The sequence below is a fragment of the Peromyscus eremicus genome, chromosome 20 (assembly GCF_949786415.1).
Source record: "Peromyscus eremicus chromosome 20, PerEre_H2_v1, whole genome shotgun sequence".
In the NCBI taxonomy this organism is placed as follows: Eukaryota; Metazoa; Chordata; class Mammalia; order Rodentia; family Cricetidae; genus Peromyscus; species Peromyscus eremicus.
Genome location: NC_081436.1, coordinates 35,574,481 through 35,596,458, shown reverse-complemented (window position 1 = coordinate 35,596,458; position 21,978 = coordinate 35,574,481). Strand labels below are relative to the sequence as shown.

The following is a 21,978-nucleotide window of genomic DNA, read 5'->3' as shown; positions in this document are numbered from 1 at the left end:
ACTGAGATGTGAGCAAGCAGCCCCCACACTCCTACTGCCGGAGTCTTGAAGCACTTCCGCCACCGTACTGCCGTGTCATGTGTCATATATCATGATGGACTGTGCCTGCAAACCATGGGCCAAAATAAATCCTTCCTCTACTCCTGCTATTATCAAGATGCTTCTTGACAGTGTTCTGTCACAGCCACAAGAAGAGTCATTACTATAGTTACCCACCCCATGCCTCCCTTTCTTGGATGACCTGTGCCCTCAAACTGTGAACCTAAACAAATCCCTCCTCCTTCAAGTTGCTTTGTGTAGGGTGTTTGTTCACAGTAGCAAAAGGAATAATGTTCTGTTTCTCAAAAAAATCTCCTTCATCTTGATCAAGTTATCATCTAGATGTCAGTTAAATTATTACCTTCTCTTGGAAGCCTTCCCTGACTGCCTCAGCCTGGGTACAGTAGCTGTCCATCAGCAGCCACTTATTAAATTCCTATTCTGTCAATAGCCTCAACCTTTATGCTTCTAAAACATTCTATACAGGTCTCCATTTATCTCATCTCTATTCACCCACACCTAACTCCGGAACACAGTAGGAATGGAACAATTGTGGAAAGAATTAATAAGCTGATTCTATGATTCCCAGGAGATGGGTGTTCCCCAACGGTTAACTCGTTGCCAGGCAGGCGTTGTCAAGGATACTGCAAGATGGAAAATACCCTTTTTCTTCCAGAACAGAACAAAGCGTTTGCCCCATATGGTACAGGCAGCAGATCCACTGCCTCCGTTTGCAGAAGCTGAGGCTCCCTCTTGTCTCCTCCAAGAAGCAGGGCTTCCTCGTGTGTCTGTGTGTCCCGCTGTCTGCAGGCACACGTGACTGGGGAATCCCATCTGCCTGCACACACGCCCACTCGTGACAGATGAATTCATCTACAGTGTTGCCAGGAGCAGCCTCACAGCCTCGTGAGCAAGAAGACAGTGATGAATTATTCATGTAGAGAGGCTGGCCCCATCCTCCCAGGGTGGGGCAGCCTGGAGAAGTGAGCCCCTCTGCTGCAGGGTTTGATCCTCTACATAAAAGAAACGGATAGCACAGATCAAGTGGAATACCTGCCTTATACCCCTTTGGGAACCCAACCTACACTGTGCCATTTAATTTCATTTTCCTATGGGGAAGAAGTAGCCATTGTCCCATTTCTAAATAAGGAATCAGCAGTACGGAGTTGGGGACACCAGGTATAGTCGTCCCTGCCAGGGTCCTCTGGTCTCCAGAACAGAGACTTTCCTCTGCACATCAGCATGGGAGTTAGGGAAACCCCAGGAAAGCCCAGGGATACCCCACAGCAGCCATGCCGGGAAATGTCTGAACTCCCCTCACCCCACTGCCATTAGCATTCAGAGAAGCACTGCATCAGGCAGGAGGATGCCGGCAGAGTCCTAGCCAGACCCTGTGTGTCAAATGCAGCTGCTATTTCCAGCAGCTTCTCTATTAAGAAGCCCTGTCACATTTGATATGGTTGAATTAATGATTCCAGAGGGCGTGCAGCCAGTGAATAGGAGTTACAAGGTGCTGGAGAGGAAGTGTGAGAAAGATCCCAAGAAGCCTTACCTTGACACAGGACACAGCTGGTCATGTCCAATTTCATGACTCCATCACAGGAAAAGCAAAGGGATGAGGGATGCAGTCCTCTCAAGAGAAGAATAAAAACGAAAGTGAGCCTGAAGCAGAAGATGCTATGGAGGATGCCAAGAGGTACTGATGCTTGTTAGGAATCTGTGACACCCTCGATCCCCAAAGGATCTGGAGTCACCTAGGAGGTGGCACACACAATGGTGAAGCAGAAATAAGCAAAGTGGGAAGTCAGAGGTGTGATAGATAATGAAAGGGGAGGGATGGAGTGGTTGTGTCTGGGCTTCAAGTCCTCAACCACCACCTGGGACCCGGAATCATGCTTCATCCAAAAAGCTGTGTTAAGGACACTGGTCAAGGCACTGCATCAGTCTGGTGTTCTCTGCCGAGAATATCACCTCACTGGGATAAAGGAAATTAAAAGCCCCCAAAGCAAAAGCTGCTACAGAACATACAGGTGTGAGCCACTCTGATGGAGTCTAAGCCACACTGATCCATGCCCTACCTGACCTCCACCTCATACCACTTCCTTTCTGTATACCATGCACACCTCCGCCCTACAGCCCGAGTTCCACTCTCCTCTGCTGCTCAATCTGATGTCTTTGCCAGCTGGGGCTCCAGCACAAATGAAGATTCAGCAGTTTCCACTCCGTCCCAGCCCAGGATAGTACCAACAGAGGAGTGTCACTGACACACAGGTCCATGAAGTGTCCCTGTCCCCTCCTCCTTCTACCTAACATGTTGTTCTCTCTCAATTTGTACTTCTCTCAGTTCCCTTCAGCAGGGACCAGTTCTTACCCACATCTGAATTCCTGATAGCTGGCCCTCGGCTGTAACACTTAACAGCAGTGACAGCCACCCTGGAGACTGGAGTCTCCACAGTGCTGGTACGTAGGGATCCCAACGGCTCTGTTGACACCGGGTTCAGATAGGATTCCGTGTGGGACGGTGCTGACTTGAAACTTTTAAGAGTGTATCTATTTCAGGATCTGGCTCTGTCCAAGGTCCAAGATAGTTCTATTGTCCCCAGAGTGGGAAGAACCACCAAAACCAGGCTTTTTCCATGCGGAGGGGAAAACGGTGTTGGATGATGGGCTTATGGCCCCTCCATAGGTGACAGAGTGTATGTGGAGTGAAAACTCTATGAGAATGTTCTAAACAGGCTGGCTGGGATGATGACTGTACACTGAGAATTTGTACAAATTGTACTTTGTAAAACACACACACACACACACACACACACACACACACACACACACACACACAAATAAGCCAGTTGGCATTCAGTTCCAGGCTACACCCTAGTTCCCAGAAGAGAAACCAGGGCTCGGGTCACACGCCTCACCCCATATCACAGCAGTCTAGCTGCAAAGGACCTAGACCTGGGAAAAACCTGTGACACTTCCACCTGTGGAAAAGGAAGTGCTTGTCTTGGGGCACTCAAGTTGATTGTTTTGTTTTGCTTTATTTAATGTTTTCAATTTAAAAAAAAAAGGATTTCCCCCTTAAAAAAAAAAAAAAGAAAGAAAGAAATGAAGATCTTTAAGTCTTCATTACTAAGATGGTATCTCTCGCAACTTTCTCTTTAAATTCTCAGCTGGACTTCTTTGGAATTCTGGAATTTGTCCTCTTAAAATTCCAAATTGCCCAGTACTTAATAATTCATAAATTCACTCAGGAGTGGAAAGCACTGAGTGGCTCCAGGACCTCAGTCACTGAGCAGAGGAGAACAAGACATGGAACCTGCCCTCCCCCTAGGAGAGGTTACAGTAGGGAAGGAAGACTCAGAAGGTGGAAAGGACAGAAAAAAAGGTGTGGGGGGGCACTACTGAGGGCTTTGCAGTTTCGCCACTGGGTGCTGAGACTTCAAAGCAAACAGAGCTTTTCTGCTGGGTAGGACAGAGAGGATTTACATGGAAGGGCTGCGTCCCACAAGGGAGTACACATGAGGAGGCATTAATTCTTAGAAACTGTTCTATTATTGGGTTCTCGCTCTGCCCGAACAAATTGGACAAAACAAACCCTGTCCCGGTCCCAAACAGAACAGGACATGTATGCAGGTTCTGATCTGAATCTCAAGAAGAGCAACTGGGGGCATTCAGTAAGGGGGATATTGCCGAAGTTGGGTCAGGGGGTAGGGAAATCAGTGGGGAAAAGGGAAGGTCCCTGGGGATTGGCAATAGCAGAGCAATTAACATCCTTTATCTATAGCAGTGGTTCTCAACCTTCCTAAGGCTACAATCTTTCAGTACAGTTCCTCATGTTGCGTGACCCCTCCACCATAAAATTATTCTCATTGCTACTTCATAACTATAATTTCACTACTGTTATGTCGTAATGTAAATATCTGTGTTTTCTGATGGTCTTAGGCGACCCCTGTGAAAGGTCATTTGATGTCTGCCCCCAACAAAGGAGTAGTAGAGACCCACAAGTTGGGAACCACTGATCTAGAGGGAATGGAGAGGGAGCAGGTGTCCAAAGCAAGGCAGGTGTTAACTATGCAGTGAGGGCTACCAACAGGAGCGGGGACCAAACCAGTACAGAAGTGGAGTGTCAAGCTCTCTTCTAACAGCCACCTGTACCCTCTTTTACTGGACTCTGTCATGCTCTGCATCTAACCAGAACTCTTGGGCAAGGGAGGCAGCTGTTCCAACACAAACTGAGTCTTTTGTGAGATGGCTGAAGCATGGATTTGGAAAGGCAAACAAAAGAGTCTTAGCATCACACAGAAGGCTGTGAAAGACATATTTTCTTCCTGTGTCTGCTTATGATTTCTGTCCTAGTAACATGTGTATACTCCATGTGGTTGGGAAGGGGCATGGTCCCTAAGGAACAAGAAGGTCCTGTGACACAGGGCTGGGCAAATCCATCCATCTATCCATTCATTCTAGTCTCTGTATCAAATATGAAAGTCTATCTGTGTGAATGGTGTGGATCATATACATCTTATGTTAAACTGAGTTGGGTTTGCTGTGCCCATTTTATTTGGGCAGAAAGAGGACCAAATAATAGAGATGGTTTCTAAGAACAGTCTCTCTCCAGAGAACTATTGACTGTCATCTCTCCACATTGCCTCATATGTGGCCCCTATGGAGGAAGACCTCTGCTTGCCTTCCCTGTTTCACAAATGGGGAAGGCCCCCAATGCCTTTTAGTCTTCCTTGTGGAGTCTAAGCAACATACCAAAGAACTCAGGAAACACAAACTGGGACAAGCCACTCGAAGACTTGGTCACAAGCCTTTGTGAACCACAGTTGTGTCATAGAATTAAGAGGTCATGGGTCTATAGGTCTATGAGATAGCTGAGGGAACAAAAATAGAAGTCAGAGCTGAGCTGTGTAACACAAGCTCCCTCCCTCTCTTACCTTCCAGAGTTTTCCTGAAAGCCACTATTAGGGGCAACAGGGACTATCACTGGCCACTGGCTGCTGTACCTGGGAATAACAGCTGCTGCTGGGCCTCCCTGCAGAGGAGTGACCCATGGGGAAAGGAGAAGAAAGCAATTACTTTGAACCCCGAGGACAAGATAAATATAAGCTCAGATCACAGGCTCCTGACAAGGACTGGCAGTCAGAGGAAGGATCTGTGACAAAAGCTGAGGGACCATCTCCAGCTTGTGCGTAGGAGTAATGAGGCACTGGGGGATGCAAGGTGGGAAGACCTGGGGGGGTGGGGCAGCAAGCCATGGAATCTCGAGCTAGGCTTAGCTTCAATGGGTCTGAGCATAGGGGGGATACTCTTCATTCTCCCTCACTCTTGGGTTTAGTCCTATCATTTGCAACAAAAGTGCACAGGAAGCCATGGGCAGGGACATGGGGAAAGGTGGAGAAAATGGAGACATAATGGCCAGACCTCAGTTCAAATCTTACCTGAACCTGTAAATGCCACATGACCAAAGGCTGGCTTTGCCCACCTGTGAAATGGATGTGGCATAATCGCTACACATCAGAGCACTATTGTGCAGGTCAAGAAATCCAAGAAAGAATACAGATGTCCAAATCACAGCAGAAACATCAGAAAGGGCAGCCTCCAGAAGAAGGATCTGATCCAAGAAGCTCTGGAAGATGCTCAGTTATGGGGGTAGGGGAGCAGACCTACGGTACTCTTTGAAGTGTGAAGACATCCCCTTCTCCAAGACTCCCTGATGAATGCCAGGACTCTGAACACTCAGCCTGCATCCTCTCCTTTAAGGCAGTCACAGGGTAGAAGAGAACCACTTTGGCAAGACAATAAGAAGCATAATTTTTCCAAGTGCATAGTGCTTTGAAAAGCATTCTCTCACACCACCTTGCCACTATGACGTGACTGAAGCCACACAGGGAGTCCAGCATCATAGGCCCTGGGACTCCAGAAGGTGTCCTCCTCGGTCTCACAGTACTTGCCAGGAAAATCTCAGAGGTCATAGAAAATATGGTTCATGGCCACACTGTCCTCCCTACTGATGCCACCATCCCCAGTGCTCTCGGGGAACACTTCCTACAAGTAGGGAAAGAGAAAACTGCTTTCCAAATGGCCAATATGCTCAGAGATTATTCTAAGTGCTGCGTTATTACTGCTGATCCTTGGGGAAAAAAATCTACAATGGTCAAGATTTGAACCGATTTTAGAGATAATAAAATGGATGCTTAAATATCCCTATGTGACTTGTCCAGGCACCACCAAAATGGATCAGCAACAATAACTGAGGAGACCAGTGTGTGAGCTCAGGCCTGACTAACTAGGGATTCAGTGTTCCTCCAAACATGCTACTCTATTCAAAGAATGAAACAAACGGCTGTCCCTCTGGAATATGTGGGTTCGGTGTCCATCAGTTTGGGCTCTGCTATTGTCACTGAGGAGAAACATTCTGTAAAATGCCCTTGGTAAGCCCCCAGAATAGGCTCAAATGTCCGACAACTTGTCAGCAAAAATCACAGCTCTTGCACTTAGCTGATTTGAAAATCACTATTTTGAGAGGTCGCAGCCCAGCAATATATCACTAGTTTCCCACTAGCTCTCCTGTAGATAACACTTCTGACATGCGGGTTATGATAACAGTGGCCTGGGCTACTTTACTGAAACCTAAATGCTGATTTTTGCTGAAAATCCTGACTCTTCACTTAGGCCTGCAGACATCCGGTGGATGACGGGAACAGGATTTAAAACCTGGCATCTCTGCCTTCACCTGTGTCTGTCCCTTTGTTGCGTGGCCTGCGGGTCAGGCTCTACTCTGTTTTGTATTCTAACCCACTGGCTATTTGAGAGGTGTTTCATCCACGAAGAGGATAACAGAGAGAGAACTTCACTGCCTGTTGCAATGCATATTTCTTCTATCCCACCCTAAAGTCCAAATTGTGATATTTATGCAAGACAACTCCTGGGTTAAGTCAACTGCCTGTGAGTCCACTAGCCTCACAGCCAGGATGACTGGGCACAAAAAGGCAAACATATTTTGGAATCCTGTCCATGGCCTTTTGAAAGGGACCAGACTGGCCACTCCACACCAAATCACTATAAAACCTGCCCCTTCCTTTGTCAAAGCAAACCTGGACTCCTCCTCCTCCTCCTGGGTGCCTCTCTGCTAGCTAGCTGCAGTCCCAGGAGAGGAGTCTTACCTATCTTGTTATAAGGTTTGGCTTGGTTACACTTCTATTGTCTCCATGGCAAAAGATCCTGCATATCTGGTCTCACCATGGGTTGAGTGTATTGCCGAAAAGTCTTATACTAAAAAATTCATCCCTAAATTCATAGGCTGATGGTATTTGGAAATGGGCCTTGGGGTAGTGATTAGGAAAGAGTGAGGTCGTGAGGATGAGGCCTCATGTGCTTGAGTACTTATCCTACTTTTCCATGTGATACCCTCTATTGTGTACTGCTGCAGCAAGAAGACCCTCCCCATTAGACAGGGGCAGCATCCTTTAAGTTCTCAGCTCTAGAGTACTGTGTTAAATAACCTTCTACTTTAAAAAAAAAACTACATGACTTCAGGCATTTTGTTACAGAAACAGAAAACAGACTGAGTCCTAGCACAAAGCATCCTAGCCTAGGGGGCTTAAGTCATGGTTTGGATATGAAATGTCTCCCACAGGCTCATGTATTTGAATGCTTGATTCATGTTTATCACTCTGTTTTGGTAGATTGTGGCTGTGTAACAAAGTAAAGGTTAACTGGAGGAAGTGGGTCACTAGAGGGCAGGTGTCGACATCTACAGCTCAGCCCCACCTGGATTTCTCTGCTTCCTGGCTACTGGTGTGAGGTAACAGGCACATCACCCTCCTGTGGCCACAGCCACAAGCCACTCTGACTGCATTTCCTCTGGACTACATTTCCTCAAGCGATGAGCCAGAATAAACCTCTCCTCCCTCTGCTCCCTTTCACTATTTTCTCAGTGTATTGAAAAGGGCAGCCAATACAGCTTATAACTAGTAGAGGTTCACTTCAAAGTTCTGGCCACCGGGGGAGTCGGAGATCAGCTGCAAGAATGGCTGGGTTCTAGTGAGGGGCCTTTCCATGGGGCTATTGCTTTTAACAAGAGAACCCATCCAGTTCCCAAAGCCTCATCTTCAAGACCTAATCATCTGCTAAAGGTCTACTTCTATGTCCTCACACTGGGGACTAAGATTCCAACACAGCAGTGCTGGGGAGACGTAAACATTCAGTCCTCAGATTGTGCCCACTCAAGGGGACACGTATTTGGCTATGTACATCCTGTTGTATCTACAAGCACATCAGTCACCATGGCTTTTCAGACACGAAAGATGGGGCCTCTCGTCCTGTTTGCTGCCACAGCTAGGAAACAAGCCCAGAGCTTTTCTGTGAAGCCAGAAGCATCAGCCACCAGCACTGATATCTCTTGCTGACACAGACAGATGTAGACTGCATTGCTTATTCATAAGGAGAGATAGCGCAGAACCAGTGGTACACCCAGAGGTCACCAAGGTCAGAACAGTCTAGGGAGGGAAGATCCTCCAGACAGGCACACTTCTTCAGAGAACTGCTTTCTGTCTTGATAAACAACCAATTTGCAGCAAGCCGCCATGCATCCATGGAGTTTGCTGAGGCTTTGAATGCCTGGCATCCAGCATGGAACACACCCTCGTTTCTCCAGGGCCAAGAACTATGCTCTATTCACCCTAGAGCCCTAAAATAACTCTTAACAGGTACTCTAACATGTTGGTTGAGCTGGTCTAGAAAATATATAACTTTCAATCAGAGACCAGGATGCTATAAGCTATTTAAAATGTAAATAAGAAGGCAAGGTTGAGATAGTCCAATAGTAAGCCACAGGAGAGGTGGGGGGCAAATGGGGAACGTTTAAAAGACTTAAGCAGTCAAGGTTTGTGAAGGACTGTGTGCTACATCTTCAAACTTTTCCAATCACACTTTGTGTGTGTGTGTGTGTGTGTGTGTGTGTGTGTGTGTGTGTGTGTGTGCTGTAGATTTGACACACTATCTTATGCTCCAGTTATCTGTAGCTAGGAGTGTTAATATATTTTTAGATATTTGAAGACGAAATATATTCACACATGTGACACATCAAAGCCCTCCATGAAGGGGTAATTTTCCTCAGCCAAGAAAAACTCCAAGGAAATGAAATACCCAGTTTAGTCACAAATCATTTGATAAGAAGTCTCAAGAAAACAGTGTTGAGATATGGAAAATGGTCTCGGGTAACAGAAAGGTGGCTGATAAAAAGCAAGAAGCCATGAGATGCAGAATATACTTACGAATGCTTCAGATCCACAAGAGCCGCCCAGGGATGGAACAAGCACACCCCAATGAGCCACAGAAACAAGAGAGGTGACCCAAGGGCACTGACTACCATGTGGGGCTCAGGACACAGAATGAGGCTAGCCTGGCCCAAAAGGGCCTTAATAGAAAAGGGAGAGGGATCATTTCCTCCTCAGTATAGTGATTCTATCTCCAGCAAAGGTGGAATGCTCAGCATCAGTGTGACTGGCAACAGAAGAGAATCTGAAATCACCTAGGAGACAAGCCTCCAGGTACAGCTGTAAGGAATTATTTAGATTAGGCTAGACTCTGGGCATTCCTGTGAAGATTATCTTTCACTAGGTGAATTGAGGTGGGCCGACCCTCCAACTGTGGGTTGGAATCCTGTATTGAATTCTAAGGGGAAGGTGAGCTGAGCCCCAGCATTCATTACTATCTGTTTCTTGGCTGTGGATGCAATATAACTAATTACCTCAAAACTCCTGCCCCTGTACCTCCCTCGCAGTCACTGACTATCATCTTGAACTATGAGAAATTTCCCAAGTCACTTTTGTCACAGTGTCTTACTACAGTGACAAGAAGCTAACTAAGACAAAAAGGTATGCTTTCTGAACTGAAAAGCGGGGTAAAGCTCTCAGTAAGTGGGACCAGCACAGGAAAGATGCCACTGTCAAGACACCAACCCAGGGCTGACCTTTCCTTAGGTGCCTGTGCAGAACACACAGAATCTATTTTGTAAATGAGGAAGTGGGGCCGTGCCTACATCCTGAAGATCACCACACACAACTCCATTTCCCAAAGGGGAACCAGGACAGGCCTAGGTTAAGACCACTCTGTGCACAGACTTCAGTTTCTAGGCCTCCAATAGGAGAAGTAGCCATGCAGCTCTGGGACTGAGCTAGCAGCATTTGGGAGAGTAAGACTGTAGCCATCACTCAGACATGCCACTCCCCCTTTTCCCAGCAGCTGCCTCCTTAGAACTTTCAGCACCCATCCTGGCAGACAATGCACAAGAATGGACGCTCCCCACATGCAGAGCCTGGATGCACAGTAAAGCACAGGTTTAAATATGCTTCTTCCTCTAACCTTTCCCTTGCCGGTGTTCTTCCAAACTCACCTCCTACTCTTCTTCCACCATGTGGAATGCTCCAGCTCCTCTCACCTTCTGGAACTTCCTGAAGCACATGCTACTGAACATAGATCAGACCAAACCCATGGAACTGAATCCCTTCTCAACTACTCTTTTCCCCTCTGGACCTCAGAGTGGGCAGGGCTTAGCTTAGTACCAAATGGCAGTCCTTACTACTGTGCACCTGTCTGGAAAGGCACCCAGGAAGAATGGTGAAGAGTGTAGACTCACTCCAGCCTGACTCCTGCTCCAAGCATCCGGGGATAGTTATAGAAAAACAGAGTGGTGGCGAGTCATGAGTAGCCTGAGGTAATTAACAGTCTCTACATCCCAGGAATGTTGCAAAGATGAGAAACACCAATCCCTTGAGAAGGAAGAAACTTTTTGATCTTTGTGTGAAGGCTGGGGTTCAGAGAGGTCAGTAATGAAGCCAAAATGCCCTAGGTACGAGAAGCATCTTCCAAGTCTTATCACAAAACATTTCTGGCCTATAGTCCACTGACCTGCTCATGTTTCAGGTGGAGGCCAGCCAGGATCCCGTGAGACTAAGGAGACAAGCAGCACTAAAGGTGGCTGGGGGTTGTGGGGAAGAATACTGTACTTTGGCTTAGCTAGACACACACTCTCCAAGAGTGACAGAAACTAGGTCAAAAGAATTATTTCTGGGATTTAAAAAAAAAAAAAAAAAAAAAGCTTAACTGTCCTGAATGCACCCTGTCATTTGCAGCCAAATGGCCCCGCTTGACAAACTCCCTTCTTCTCACTGGATAGAATGGCTGGCTGGTCCTCACTGGAGGAAGCTTCTTCCTGTAAGCAGGCTGCACACCCCCACACAGCTGTCCCCAGGAATGATAAAGTGAGAGGGGACAGAATTAGCTCTGGCTTCCAAAGGCACCAACACCCATTGTTCTGCCTCATCCGCACATTCAAGAGAGAAGTCACGTCCCTTGGGCCTCCACCTCCTCCTCCCTCTGTCCCACTGTCCTAGAGACCCTGCCCATCTCTGCTCCATGATTCCAGCCTCCACAGCTCCTGGGATCCTCACCTCCATCTGGGCAGGTTGGCTTTGAGATCTCCAGGCAGGGTTCTTCCTCGGAAGAACTTCCTCATGAAGTTTCAGCGTCGATGCTAGCACTCTGGATTTCTCAGCTCGTCTCACCTCCCTGATCTCACCAGCTCGCGGACTTTCCTTCTCCCAACTTCTCATTCTCCTTATAACCCTGCTGTTTCTGCTTTGCTCGCGATCGTTTGTCTTCATCTGTCATTCTCCCCCTCTCCATCATCCTGCTCGGCCCCTGCTTCTCTCGTGGCCAGGTCCAGTCCTCTGGCCATGTTCAGTCTACTACTTTCTCTCTCTCTGCTCTGGACTCTTCCAGATCCTCTGGCTGTTCTCTCTCTTGTATCTACCATACAAATCTTCTCCTTAACCACACCATGGAGCAGTCATGCCATCAGTTTACACAGCAATCAACATTCTATTAGCTACCTCTGTTGGTAGGACTTGTAGTTTCTGCATATAAAGCAGTATTTGTCTCTGGTCTGGCTTATTCACGTCACATAAGGTCCTCTAGATTGATCTGTGCTGTCGGAAATGACGGAGTTTGTTTCCTCTCTGGATCCCAATAGTATTACATGGTATATATATACCACTTCTCTTTGTCCCTTCATCCTCTAGGATACCACTGTGGTTTCCAAGTCTTGGCTCCTGTAAATAGTACTGCAATGATCATGGGAGCAGAGATGACCCCTTGGCACTCTGGACTCCCTTCATTTGGATCTATACTCAGAGCAGTATTGCTAGATCAAATGAGAATTCTATATTCAATATTTTTTGAGGAATAGCCATACCACTTTCCATAATGGCTGTACTTTCCTTAATAGACTGTACCTTCCCAGCAACAGTATACACTCAGGAGTTCTCCTTTCTCTAAATTCTTGTCAATGCTTATCAAAGATTATGACTCTCTGACAGGTGGGAGGTGATATCTCATTGTGATTTTAACGATCTGCACCCCAGAGTAACTACAGCCAATAATAATGCACTGCATATTTGTATGTGTATCTCATTCACACATATGTGCAGGCATGGACACTCTATAAACATGTGTGGAAGTCAGGATGCCTTTCTCAGTTGTTTCTCCATCATATTTTCTTGAGACAAGATTTCTCATTGAACCCACAGATTGCTGTTTGGGCTATACTAGCTGCTCAGGGGCCCTCAAAGTTCCTCCTTGTCTCTGTCCCCAAGTTATAGGGTCACAGGCACATATTGCTACACTGGCTTTTATATGTTGCTAGGCATCTGAACTCAGGCTCTCATGCTTGAACAGCAGGAATTATACCTACGGATCAGTCTGTTCAGCCTCTTTAAATGGCTACAAGATTGGCTGTCCAATGTTTCACCACAGACAAATAAGTCAGGTAAGGAATACACTAATTAGCCTCATTTGGTCATACCACAATATATACATGTATACAAACATCAAGTTATGTTCCATGAATAGTTATCAATTAAAAATAAGACAAAACTCTTAAAATAGTAAAAATGATATATACTTTGAGAAATACACAGGAAGCCGTCCCACGGCATACGGACTCTCAGTATAAATTTTATCACTGAAAACTTCATGATGCTATTTCTCATTGCTCAATGTCCACATCTGACATTTTAACAAAAGAACATGCTATATCTCTTTCCATAACAGCCATGACCTCAAAGCCTACATGGTAGAGCTACACTTGGAAGGTTACTATAAGGGTACACAGGAAGTTTGCTGTTTAAAGGAATCCTTGGGGGTTCCTGCTATAAGCCCTGAAATCCTCTGGCAGTATCAGTCCCCCTAAGGTATCTGCTCAACTCATTTGCATTTTTGGTCATGTCCTAATTATTAAGTGGGGCACAACTCCCGAAAGCTCAATGAATCTCCATTTCCCAGCCTCAGCCCTGTTCAGTCCCATTGACTAGTTGTCTCATTCTCTGATTCTTAGACAATGCCTGAATTAATTCAGCATGTTTTGGTTCTCTCAACCACCACAATGTGACAACACAAATGGAAATCGAGAAGGAAATGAATTCGATCCTTCAACAATGCCCAGGTGCAAGGCAATGCAAACACATGCAGAGCCGGGAGAGTGGCTGACAAGACAGAGGAAGAAGGAAGGAGCCATTGCATAACAAGATTCTGCTCAAGCTGTGGTAGGAGTCTTGAGGTTCAGGGTGAGAAAGACATAGGCTCCAGGGTCAGGCAGACTGGGTTCAAATCTCAGACAAAAATACATGTATACATGTATATACATGTATACAAACATCAAGTTATGTTCCATGAATAGTTATCAATTAAAAATAAGACAAAACTCTTAAAATAGTAAAAATGATATATACTTTGAGAAATGTGCTGCCTTGAAATCTGGAGAAATGGAAGGAGGGAGCTTCCGTGGACCCTTCCCTACTGTTACTTAAACAAACAGCTCTTAACAAGAGTCCAGGCATAGCCAATCACATCCTCTGATACTACCACCTCACACAGAGCACCATGCCCTCTTATTCACTAGCAGGCCCAAGGTAACTGTCCCATAAACCTGCATAGGATGGTAGCATCCTCCATTGTGCACCGTGAGTAGAATACACTCCCGTTGACCACATCTATCAGTGTTACCCTTCCCATACCCCACAGTTATAGGGTGGGATTTCCTCCCCCACCCAAGGCGATTAAACTACCAACTGTGTGAACTTAACCAAACTCACCGAGCAATGTTTGCAGCATTGTCCAAGATCTTCTCTGTCAAGAACCAAAACACAAATTCCTATGCTGTGACCACCAGTACACTCCAAAACAAACACAAATGCAAGGAAAGTAATAAGCGTGGAGACTGGTCCACATACTCCCTCCCACTCCTTTCCACTCCCTTACTCCTACATCTGAGCAACACTCAGACTCCCCGGAAGGGACAGACTCAACTCTTTCTAACTCCAACATTAGATATATTCCCACGAATCAGAGGACAAACCATAACACTAACTCTATCAAAGAAAAAAAAAAAAACATACACCAGCCTGTTACGTAAAGCAGGGAAGACAGGAGGTTCTATTCTGTTTGCAGAATTCAACTGACTGTTGGTGCCTCCCAGCACTGTCTGTGGTTCCTATCATGACAGGGCAAGACAGTGCAGAGGCTTCTCCAATCTTATATTCTTGCCAAGGCTATCTTAGGTCTAACTAGAATTTGGTCTTCCCTAATGGGAGGCCCCATGGAAAACTGCCCAACTCTATTCTAGGAACCTGAGGGCAAGATGCCCAGCTAACTTACCTTAGCTTCTGTTAAACTGCTTGCTTGTGCAAACCTTTCCCTGCAGCTGTAAGCAAGATAACAGGATATGATTTTTGCCTTTAAAAACCTCTTTCTCTAAATCAATGGTTCTCAACCTTCCTAATGCCGAGTGTTAGGATCCTGTACATGCGCAGCTCGGGGTCTTGCATCTTACAGCGGGTGCTGGCGACTACGTCCCGGCCTTAAAAAGCCGGATGCGGACTCCCACCCTGTCTCTCTGTGCTCTCTCTCTACTCTGCTTCCACCATCTTTCTTTCTCTCCAGGCCTGGCTCTCCTCCCTCCTATCCCCTACTTCTTTCTAATAAAGCTCTTTGTAACTCTAGTGTCATGGCTATGGCCCGTGACTTTTCTGCCAGTAACCAGCACCACCACCAGCGCTGTTTATCATAACCATCACTGAGACCCTTAAATACCCTCATGTTGTAGTGACTCCCTCTATATAAAATTTCTTCGTTGCTACTTCATAACTACAATTTTGCCATTATTATGAATAGTAATGTAAAATATCTGTGTTTTCCAATGGTCTTAGGTTACCTCTGTGAAAGGGTTGTTTGGCCCTCAAAGAGATCATGACCCACAGGTTAAGAACCACTGCTCTAAATGGTAGGCACTGCACTTGAGTCCTGAATACCTGAGTGTAGTCCCAGATGGCTGGAATCAAGTCTTTCAAATGGCTGTAGACTATGTACGAGCAACTGCACCTCATAACAGTGCAGTGTCTGACTCTATCTCCCAAAGGCTCATCAGTTGCAAGTTTGGTCCTTAGTGTGGTAATGTTAAAAGGTTCCAGATCCTTCAAGAGGTGGAGTCTAGCACGAGGTAATTAGTTATGGGGTCAAAATGCTCGGAAGGGGTTAATGCTGATCTCCAAAGAGTGAGTGAGTTGTTAAAGAAGAACAAGCCTGGCCTCAGTATGCCTTGGCTTTCCTGCCTTCCCGTCTCACTACTTGTACTCTGCTTCTCACATGTCTTTGCCATGATGCCATACATCCAGTTGCAAGCACCATGCTCCTGATACTACAGAAACATGAGTTAAATAAACTAACTTCCTGTCTTTATAAAGTGCCCAGCTTCTGGTACTTAGCCATAGCAACAGAAAATAATATGAAGATCTATGATAGCACTGAAAGTGGGTCAAGATGGTGCTGGAAGCATAGAGCTCTCCTTCCCTTGAACACAGAGCTCAAGGCCTCTGCTGAGTCCCCCTCTCAAGGCCTCAGTCTCTAGCTCTGTACTTGGCAAGAGCTCAAATATCTCTGAGATCTCATCCCCAGTTTTCTTCACTGCCATCTGTAACCTGTTTTCATGATGAAGGGCCATGATGGGGCTATGCATCTCAGGACAAGACATCAGTGAAGGAACACTAGCCCACTAGAGCATGTGGCTCTGGCAGGCCTTGGCCTTCTCCCCATTCTCTCTGCCTTGCTAAAAACCGTTAGATTACATCCCTAAAGCACTATAACCCCCACAAGGTCTATTCTCTTATTTGGCCACTTCCTCCTCCTGAGACTGACCACTAAGGTCCAGCTGTCAAAATATTAAAGTCCAGCAATCAGAAGCCCCCTTTGGCTCACCTAATTACATGTCCAATTAAATTAAACACCTCATCCTAACATAGGATTTCTCCTTGTACATTTATAAACTGCCATTTTCCTATGTGCCACGTCTGTCCCCGCCCAGATAAATACTCCTTTTCTCTTCTCTCTTGTTCCCTTCCCCTTCTTCTTCATTCTCTATCTTCTGTGTTTGTCTCTTATTCCCTGTGCTCTGTCCCTCTGTGGCAAATAAATCTCCTTTGTGCTGAGCACTTAGTTTTGGGGGTTCTGAGCCAATACTTTTCCTTACAATCAGGAAACATCCCAAGCCCCCTCTCTGCTGTTTGTATTATTTGCTTGGTTAACCTTAAATTCCTGTTTGTACTATTTGCTTGGTTAGCCTTAAATTCCTGGCAGGTTTGACTCCAAAGAAAGCCTCAAAAGCTGGGGGGTGGGGTGCTGCAAGCGGTATTTGCTCTTTGCAACAGCAATTTAAAATGTAAAAATAACACCTTTTGTTCCAGACTCTTGGGATCTGAGCAACAAAACCTAGGAATCCAAGGCCTATGTCTATGATCCCTCTGAATTCCTTGGGGGCAGGGACGCTCCCCAACCCTACCTCAGTGAGAAAATCCACATAGCAGTCCCCCAGGAGCAGCCGAAACAGCCTCTCAGAAGAGGGGGAGTCATCTCTTTGCCAAAGAGCCTAGATCTCTTTTCAATCAAATCACATTTAATCAGTAAATTTCCCCATGGACCAATTACAGGCAATGCTCCCTAGTCATGATGTGTCGGGCAATCATGCCCACTCTGCCTCTGCTATCATTTCTCAACTTAGAGATGCATCCTGGACTTGCTGTCATGCCTGGTCTCGCCCAGAGTGTTGTCTCTGCATCCTGGACTAGAGAATGAATATGTGTGCCTCCATTCCTGTTTGCTATCAACTTGACTTGGTGTCTCTCTGCACCTCCACGCCCTCAGGTCTACTTTATCTAACGGTCTCTGCATACTCTATCTACCTCACTGCATCTCTCTCTCCCCACCTTCCCCTGGCAGCCTCTCATCTTCTCTCTGGTCCTCCTTTCTCTAAGTCAGAGCCCTCCTGCCACCAGGATTTCTTTTCATTGTTTCAGCTTTTGAGGAAGTCTTTTCCAACTCTTCCTGGCTTGTGAGAAGTTCCTTGGAAACATACCCTCTAAGCTCCTTGAACATAAGACAAATTATTTACACAACATTATTACAATAATTAACACAAACAATTTAAAATAGCAATCACAGCCCCTGGTCCCTGGAAACCAGCACATAGAAATTAGTCATCATTCTTCCCTTGCCTGCTTGATCCCAGAGAAAAAGGCACACATACATAGGCACTCCCTTACATACACATACCACAGCTTTCTATTCTAATGTTCATTTCAAATGACTAACTCTTACTTTCAATGCTACCAGCTTTGTGATTTCTCTCATTACATCTCCAAAAACGGAATCTCAAGTTGTATATGCAAATTCTCATTCTATAAAAATATGTAGCACCTCCTTCAATAAGACCACCACTTAAATGCATTTGAGAACATTGTTACCCTGGCCACCAAACTACATTCCCGTAGTTAAACAAGCAGATACCAAGAATGTGTTGTTTTCTAGGAGCTGATGAATAAGTAAAGGGCCATTGCTGCTCTACATGTGCAAACAAAGCATTGCTGTACAAATGACAGAAGGGACAACTTGGGGTGGTCACGAGGAGCTACTCCATGGGTTCTCAGTTTAGTTCAGAAGGATGGGTTGCTATTACAGGCCCTCTGTGAGAGGGATGCATTGGGATTTGGATCAAGGCATTGCATTTGTCAAAACATTTGAACGCACTCACTGTCTTTATCCTCACAAGCACAGGGAGAGACGGTGTTGGCACAAGGCATATGTCTGTCAATGAACCTAAAGAAGTGAATAGAGCTGGTACATTTGGGCAAGCAAGTATCACACCCTGTTATCTCTGCATCCACAACACCTTGTCTACATCCCACCCCTAGCAGATGGGCCATGTGAGTATCTGGAAGATATAAGAAGCAGAGGCATCCATATTCTTATTAGATAGACAGTGAAACTAACATGGAAGATACACTCCTTTATACAGTGACCATAATAATTAGGAGAGTGGGTGGCAATACAACAGTGGCCATTCTGAGACCTGGCTACCCAACTAGACAAGTCCTATTCTCAACAACAAGGTGGTTTTCTCTTATTCCAAAGAACAAGCACATCTAGATTCATCTCAAAGGTCTTCTTAGAGTCATCTCATGAAATAGAAGAAGAAAGAGTCCTAAATATGAGACATTTCCAGTTACTCTGATGAATGAATTTCTCTGTTTACAACTTAGAGGCTTTTCAAACTAAGTGATCCAATTCATTAATTTACCCATCCATCCATCCAACATTCATGCTCAAAACACTTGTCCCCACCAGGCTATGACCCACTAGGCAGACAGACTTGCTTTGCCCTGAGCAGGTACTGTCAGTCAGACTTCATCTCAACAAGAGAGGCCTCTTGCTTCCTTCGTGAGCTGTTTCTTCGTAGGAACCATGTTCTCTGTACACTGAGATTCAATTTCTACCCAGATCTTCCTTTATAAGCATCATCTAGAATTAGCTAAACTGAATAAATGGTCCTCAGCACTGGATACAGAACCACCAAAAAGATGAACAATAATATTATCTCCATCCTTATTCCAGATCAAGTGAGTGAGAAACCTTGAAGTAGGAGAAAGATGTGGGCAGTGCATTTAAGTCGTCTGGAAATATGGCTCAGCTCATAAAGGTGCTTGCCAGGTAAACCTGACAGCTTGCATCCAATAACCGAAACCCACATAAGAGTGAAAACCGAAAAATGATCCCATAAGTTTTCTTCTGACCTCCACATGCGTGCAGTGGCATGTATGCCCACATATGCACATCAAGTGTGCACAGGCACACATATATGCATGCACAAATGAGTGCAAACACACACACACAAAAATAAATAAATACATTTTTTACAAAAAAATAAGAGGACTCAATCAATTCTAGCAAGCAAGCCTATACAGAACCATAAGCAAGTCGTTCTATAGGAACCTTTCAGTAAGATGGATGTCACTGAATCATTCATCAGTGACTCTAGAGCCAGCTTGCTGTGGCCTGGCCAACTTGCTCAGGTTCTCTAGTCTCAGTTTTCTCCCACTGGGAATGAAGTTGGACTATAGGATCTGCCAGGGCCTTTGCTGTAGTCTCAGTCTGTGAGTCTATAGGACTTCCAACCAATCTGTAAAGACAGGTTCATTGAAGATCAACATCTTTGGCATTGAGAAAATGCAAGAGAGAAAACAGCTATCACTCCCCAATAAACACACACACACACACACACACACACACACACACACACAGAGAGAGAGAGAGAGAGAGAGAGAGAGAGAGAGAGAGAGAGCGAGCAGTGACAGCTCTGGAGAGAAAGCACTTACTCATAGCAGCATTCCTCTCTCTACAGGACAAAAATGGGAAGATTCTCCCATTTAAACTCTGCAAAGTTAACAATATATACTTCTCAGTGGTGGTCCAATTTGCCCTCTTCTCCTCACTATCCCATAACCTCTCCTGCAATCTCCTCCAGGCTGGCCAAGAGGCTCTCAGCCTACTATTTCTGGAGTAGCTCTATAATCTCATGATCCCAATCCTTACTCCTGGTTCCCTTACTCCTTAACGTATGAAGAGGCTACAGATTAAAGCCTTGACTTTGTGTGACGGGGCAAGCAACTCTTCATTCCTCTATGTCTGATTGGACTACACCTAGTTTGTGTCAAATTCACTCTTCTGGACTCTCACACCCCTTGTACCACACATCAGGATTCTCCCTTCCTGCTAGGATCCATGAACACAACAGTCTCTGAGAAGGTTGTGTCCTCATCCCTGCTGGGAACCTTTTCCAGACATCACTAGTACAAGAAACAGTCTCCAAATGCTACTAGAATCATATTATCCCAGGAGCCAACAGGAAGGTGGACAGCAAAAATCAGTCTTCTAGTTCCAGGGTTTAATTCCCTGCTATGGCATTCCCTCACAATACTCTCCCAGGTTCCACTTCCTGGGAGTCAGTAGACAGACGGGTTTCCCTAGCCATCTCTGAGCTCTGGGTAGGTACTCTGTCATCCTAGGTGTCCTGGTCCAGCTTTTCTGAGATCAAGAAGACTGAGGCCAACAAGGTTGAATGTCTTCCCAACAGGATCTGGCTTCTTCTTCTGTCCAATAGGACAGGACAAACGAAGCTAGGCTCACCTCCTGGAGGATCCTCATGCTAGGTCATCCATGAATACAACCATATGCTGTAGTCCTTAAGTTATGGATCCAAAGCCCAGGATGGAGGCAGAGAAAAGAGTTTATTTATTGCTCTCACGGTGATGCTAGAGATGTCTCATCTCCATATTACCACTGAAACATGTACCATTTCTGCTGGAACTCAGAATAGCATCATCATTAGGAATGCACAACCTGGCACAGATATCCAAGAGGAGGAATTATAGGAGGTCAGCATTGCATTCCCCCAACCAGACATATGCTGGGCTCTTTCCAACCAGGGTTTTCAAACAGATCCACAGCTTGGATCCATATCTCCATCACTAACTTAATCACCTTGGGCAAATGTTGAATAAGGAGCTTGAGGAGGTCTCTGAATGAGAAGGAAGGCAGTCAGGAAGCTGGTGAAGACCTTTCTGGAATCTATTAGAATTCAGGAAGTTGTACATGCTGCTAGTGTTCAACTTTAATGTATTTAAATGAATTCCTGATTGATTTCAGCCATGGACTTGAAAACAACATGTCCAATATTTTGACAGATTGTAGTTTTGTTATGTCTCAAGCTCTTGCCATACTCATTTCCTGCCTTCGGCCCCAGATGTCTTGGCTGGTCACATCTCAACCACTGGGGAGCTGAGTTGCCATGGATTCTCACTCTAGCCCTGATTAACTCAATTCCAGTTCCCTCCACAAACATGCAGGCAGAGTCTGCCAGAGGCCCACCCGACCCCAGACACTGAAGACATAATGAGAAATGTGATATGGTCCCTTGGGAGTATGAATTACTGTTTTGAGTCAATGGAGAATTCCTAAGAAAACTCAGAATATGAATCAAGTCAGATGAAATCCCTGAGGGATTTCCCCGTGGTTTCCAGTGATTTCACTCAACAACCCTAGGAGGTGGGTTTCATTAAGACCATTTTAAATAAATTAAAATTGAAGCCTAAAGATGTGAGGCTCTGAGGCTCTCACACACGCTGGAAAGGGTTACCCCCTTTCTTCTTCCTTTGTAGGTTGTCAGAACTCCAGGACTTCTGTTTCCTAGAGTCTCTGCTTCAGCCTCAAGTTGAGAGTTATTACATCACTGGCAATGATAAGACTTTTGGACCTGGGCTGAAACACATAACCACTTTCTCAGGGTCTTCACCCTCCAGACAGCCAGAAGTGGAACGTCTCAGCCTCTGTAATCGAGTAAGCTGATTCTCTAAATAAATCTCTCATGTATCTCTACCTACATCTGTGTCCACTCCTCTATCCAACTGCTTCCTAACGAAAGCCCAGTTGCCTCCCTCCCCTACACATAAACATCCCCCAGTCAACGAACACGGCTCTGGCTCTACTTACCAT

At 45.6% G+C, this 21,978-nt stretch overlaps 1 protein-coding gene and 1 long non-coding RNA gene across 2 annotated transcripts in view; one reads left to right on the top strand and one right to left on the bottom strand.

The window, feature by feature from the left end:
- The window catches only part of Kcnq3 (potassium voltage-gated channel subfamily Q member 3), a 296,401-nt gene that overhangs the window by 238,767 nt on the left and 35,656 nt on the right, over window positions 1-21,978 (bottom strand). The window lies entirely within an intron of this gene.
- Window positions 680-7,958, top strand: LOC131896973 (uncharacterized). Its single transcript, XR_009375555.1, has 2 exons — window positions 680-1,735; window positions 7,728-7,958. It is a non-coding gene; the product is annotated as an uncharacterized LOC131896973 (long non-coding RNA).